Source organism: Carettochelys insculpta, unplaced genomic scaffold (genome assembly GCF_033958435.1).
Source record: "Carettochelys insculpta isolate YL-2023 unplaced genomic scaffold, ASM3395843v1 scaffold_0057, whole genome shotgun sequence".
Taxonomy (NCBI): Eukaryota; Metazoa; Chordata; order Testudines; family Carettochelyidae; genus Carettochelys; species Carettochelys insculpta.
The window spans coordinates 22,501-27,500 of record NW_027439094.1 but is presented as its reverse complement, the minus strand read 5'-3'; the positions used below and the strand labels follow the sequence as shown (position 1 = coordinate 27,500).

Below are 5,000 nucleotides of genomic sequence, written 5' to 3'. Positions count from 1 at the left end.
GCGGAAGAGAAGGAGGAGCAGGGTCCCAGGTCCGCCTGAACACCGGCGCGATCCCTGCCCGCCGCGGGAAGGGTGCCGGCCCGCGAAGGGCCCTCTCCGTCTCGTCCGCGAGCGCCCCATCGATCGGAAGGAGGAGCGGGGCCTCGCTCCCGGCGGCCGTCCCCGCGGACGTGCGCCGAGCCTCCCTCGAGAGCCCCCTCTCCGGAGGATCGGGCCCGAGACGACACCCCGAACCGCCGCAGACGTCCCCGCAGACGTCCGCCCGGGTCCCTCGTCCGAGTCCCCGGGAAGGGCCTTCACACGACGGTCGGTCTCTCTCACGTGTACGTCTCTAAAGGCTGGAGCCAGACAAGCCTTCTCTTACTATTCTCCCGGTACCTGTCGTAACCTTATACGTGAAAAGTCCCCCAGCGGCAACAGGCGGGAACGACTCACAAAAGCGGCCGACCGCCTGGAACTCTAGGTCGGCTGCACGGGTCAAATTCAACCCCATTCGGACTTCCAGAGCTCAGCCGGCCACCAGGTCAACCTCGCTGAAAGCGCCAGAGGTTGACCTGGTGTCCGGGGACCGAATCGGACACCAGGTCAACCTCCGCTAAAGCGGCCGGGGTTGACCTGTTGTCCCTGCCGGACTTAGAAAATTTTTCTCTCCAGCCCGGGACCGGGGTTGACCTGTTGTCCCTGCCGGACTTAGAAATTTTTTCTCTCCCGCCTGGGACCGGGGTTGACCTGTTGTCCCTGCCGGACTTAGAAATTTTTTCTCTCCCGCCTGGGACCGGGGTTGACCTGTTGTCCCTGCCGGACTTAGAAATTTTTTCTCTCCAGCCTGGGACCGGGGTTGACCTGTTGTCCCTGCCGGACTTAGAAAATTTTTCTCTGCCGCCTGGGACCGGGGTTGACCTGTTGTCCCTGCCGGACTTAGAAAATTTTTCTCTCCCGCCTGGGACCGGGGTTGACCTGTTGTCCCTGCCGGACTTAGAAAATTTTTCTCTCCCGCCTGGGACCGGGGTTGACCTGTTGTCCCTGCCGGACTTAGAAAATTTTTCTCTCCCGCCTGGGACCGGGGTTGACCTGTTGTCCCTGCCGGACTTAGAAATTTTTTCTCTGCCGCCTGGGACCGGGGTTGACCTGTTGTCCCTGCCGGACTTAGAAATTTTTTCTCTCCAGCCTGGGACCGGGGTTGACCTGTTGTCCCTGCCGGACTTAGAAATTTTTTCTCTCCCGCCCGGTACCGGGGTTGACCTGTTGTCCCTGCCGGACTTAGAAATTTTTTCTCTGCCGCCTGGGACCGGGGTTGACCTGTTGTCCCTGCCGGACTTAGAAAATTTTTCTCTCCCGCCTGGGACCGGGGTTGACCTGTTGTCCCTGCCGGACTTAGAAATTTTTTCTCTGCCGCCTGGGACCGGGGTTGACCTGTTGTCCCTGCCGGACTTAGAAAATTTTTCTCTCCCGCCTGGGACCGGGGTTGACCTGCTGTCCCTGCCGGACTTGGAAAATTTTTCTCTCCAGCCTGGGACCGGGGTTGACCTGTTGTCCCTGCCGGACTTAGAAATTTTTTCTCTCCCCGCCTGGGACCGGGGTTGACCTGCTGTCCCTGCCGGACTTGGAGCCCGAGGAGGGAATCGGCCACCAGGTCAACCTCCGCTGAAAGCGGCCACGGTTTACCTGGTGCCCGGGGAGCGAATCGGACACCAGGTCAACCTCTGCTAAAGCGACCGAGGTTGACCTGGTGCCCGGGGAGCGAATCTGACACCAGGTCAACCTCTGCTAAAGCGCCAGAGGTTGACCTGGTGCCCGGGGAGCGAATCGGACACCAGGTCAACCTCTGCTAAAGCGGCCGGGGTTGACCTGCTGTCCCTGCCGGACTTAGAAAATTTTTCTCTCCAGCCTGGGACCGGGGTTGACCTGTTGTCCCTGCCGGACTTAGAAAATTTTTCTCTCCCGCCTGGGACCGGGGTTGACCTGTTGTCCCTGCCGGACTTGGAGCCCGAGGAGGGGATCGGCCACCAGGTAAACCTCCGCTGAAAGCGGCCACGGTTTACCTGGTGCCCGGGGAGCGAATCGGACACCAGGTCAACCTCAGCTGAAGCGGCCGGGGTTGACCTGCTGTCCCTGCCGGACTTGGAAAATTTTTCTCTCCAGCCTGGGACCGGGGTTGACCTGTTGTCCCTGCCGGACTTAGAAATTTTTTCTCTCCCCGCCTGGGACCGGGGTTGACCTGCTGTCCCTGCCGGACTTGGAGCCCGAGGAGGGAATCGGCCACCAGGTCAACCTCCGCTGAAAGCGGCCACGGTTTACCTGGTGCCCGGGGAGCGAATCGGACACCAGGTCAACCTCTGCTAAAGCGACCGAGGTTGACCTGGTGCCCGGGGAGCGAATCTGACACCAGGTCAACCTCTGCTAAAGCGCCAGAGGTTGACCTGGTGCCCGGGGAGCGAATCGGACACCAGGTCAACCTCTGCTAAAGCGGCCGGGGTTGACCTGCTGTCCCTGCCGGACTTAGAAAATTTTTCTCTCCAGCCTGGGACCGGGGTTGACCTGCTGTCCCTGCCGGACTTAGAAAATTTTTCTCTGCCGCCTGGGACCGGGGTTGACCTGTTCTCCCTGCCGGACTTAGAAAATTTTTCTCTCCAGCCTGGGACCGGGGTTGACCTGTTGTCCCTGCCGGACTTAGAAAATTTTTCTCTCCCGCCTGGGACCGGGGTTGACCTGTTGTCCCTGCCGGACTTGGAGCCCGAGGAGGGGATCGGCCACCAGGTCAACCTCCGCTGAAAGCGGCCACGGTTTACCTGGTGCCCGGGGAGCGAATCGGACACCAGGTCAACCTCTGCTAAAGCGGCCGGGGTTGACCTGCTGTCCCTGCCGGACTTGGAGCCCGAGGAGGGGATCGGCCACCAGGTCAACCTCCGCTGAAAGCGGCCACGGTTTACCTGGTGCCCGGGGAGCGAATCGGACACCAGGTCAACCTCTGCTAAAGCGGCCGGGGTTGACCTGCTGTCCCTGCCGGACTTGGAGCCCGAGGAGGGGATCGGCCACCAGGTCAACCTCCGCTGAAAGCGGCCACGGTTTACCTGGTGCCCGGGGACCGAATCGGACACCAGGTCAACCTCCGCTGAAGCGGCCGGGGTTGACCTGCTGTCCCTGCCGGACTTAGAAAATTTTTCTCTCCCCGCCCGGAACCGGGGTTGACCTGTTGTCCCTGCCGGACTTAGAAAATTTTTCTCTCCCCGCCCGGAACCGGGGTTGACCTGTTGTCCCTGAAGGACTTAGAAATTTTTTCTCTCCCCGCCTGGGACCGGGGTTGACCTGCTGTCCCTGCCGGACTTGGAGCCCCAGGAGGGGATCGGCCACCAGGTCAACCTCCGCTGAAAGCGGCCACGGTTTACCTGGTGCCCGGGGACCGAATCGGACACCAGGTCAACCTCTGCTAAAGCGCCCGAGGTTGACCTGGTGCCCGGGGAGCGAATCTGACACCAGGTCAACCTCTGCTAAAGCGCCCGAGGTTGACCTGGTGCCCGGGGAGCGAATCGGACACCAGGTCAACCTCTGCTACGGCGGCCGGGGTTGACCTGCTGTCCCTGCCGGACTTAGAAAATTTTTCTCTCCCCGCCCGGAACCGGGGTTGACCTGTTGTCCCTGCCGGACTTGGAGCCCGAGGAGGGGATCGGCCACCAGGTCAACCTCCGCTGAAAGCGGCCACGGTTTACCTGGTGCCCGGGGAGCGAATCGGACACCAGGTCAACCTCCGCTAAAGCGCCCGAGGTTGACCTGGTGCCCGGGGAGCGAATCGGACACCAGGTCAACCTCTGCTACGGCGGCCGGGGTTGACCTGCTGTCCCTGCCGGACTTGGAAAATTTCTCTCCCCGCCTCGGACCGGGGTTGACCTGCTGTCCCTACCGGACTTAGAACATTTTTCTCTCCCCGCCCCGGCCCGGGGGTTAACCTCGGGGCGCACAGCTTCCCGGGTCTGACGTGCACGTCCTGTCACCTCCCGGGCCCGGCGTCCTCGTCCTCCCTTCCCCTTGGGCCGGCTCGGAGGAAGTTTTCCCTCGGCCCGGCCTCCGGGTTAATTGTTTGGGCCCGGCTGACTGAGGCCAGGCTGCTGACGCTAAAGCCCGGGGAGGCGGGGGCCTACGGCCATACCGGACCGAATGCCCCCGATCTCGTCCGATCTCGGAAGGTAAACCGTCCCGGGCCTGGCTAGTACCTGGATGGGTGACCGCCTGGGAATCCCAGGTGCCGTAGGCAGCTTTTGGCCCCAGCGGGGGTAGAGCGGGGCGTGTGTCTGCCGTGCGGGAGCAGGGAAGCCGTGAGGCCAAGGCGGCGCGACGGTCCTGGGGGGCGCTGAGGCCTTTCCCTCTGCCTGCCTGCGTGTCGGGGGCGGGGGGGCGGGCGAGGAAGCTAAGGCCCTCACCCGGTGCGGTGCGATGGCTTGGGTCGGGTCGGGGAGAGGGAAGAAAGCGTGTGTGGAGCGTTGGTGGGGCAGGTGTGTGTGTGGGAGTGCTGGGTTGGGCAGGCCGTTGAGGCGGTGGCGGTGGTGGTGTTTTTGGTGGGAGTGAGTTGGGGTCAGGTGGGTGTGGGGTCCCCCCCGGGGGGTGGATGGTCTGAGGGTTAAGGCTTGGAACGTGCGTCTTGGGGGACCGTGGGTGGAGGTTGTTGAGAGCGGGGAAGGCCCTGGGTCCCGGTTGTGGACTATTAAGCCCGGTGGAGGGGGACCGTGGGTGGAGGTTGTTGAGAGCGGGGAAGGCCCTGGGTCTCGGTTGTGGACTATTAAGCCCGGTGGAGGGGGACCGTGGGTGGAGGTTGTTGAGAGCGGGGAAGGCCCTGGGTCCCGGTTGTGGACTATTAAGCCCGGTGGAGGGGGACCGTGGGTGGAGGTTGTTGAGAGCGGGGAAGGCCCTGGGTCCCGGTTGTGGACTATTAAGCCCGGTGGAGGGGGACCGTGGGTGGAGGTTGTTGAGAGCGGGGAAGGCCCTGGGTCTCGGTTGTGGACTATTAA

General features: G+C 62.8%; 1 non-coding gene across 1 annotated transcript; it reads left to right on the top strand.

Annotated features, from left to right (window-relative positions):
• The first annotated feature begins 4,130 nt into the window (after positions 1-4,130).
• Positions 4,131-4,249, top strand: LOC142006404 (5S ribosomal RNA). The gene has a single exon (XR_012643494.1). It is a non-coding gene; the product is annotated as a 5S ribosomal RNA (ribosomal RNA).
• The last annotated feature ends 751 nt before the right edge of the window (positions 4,250-5,000 follow it).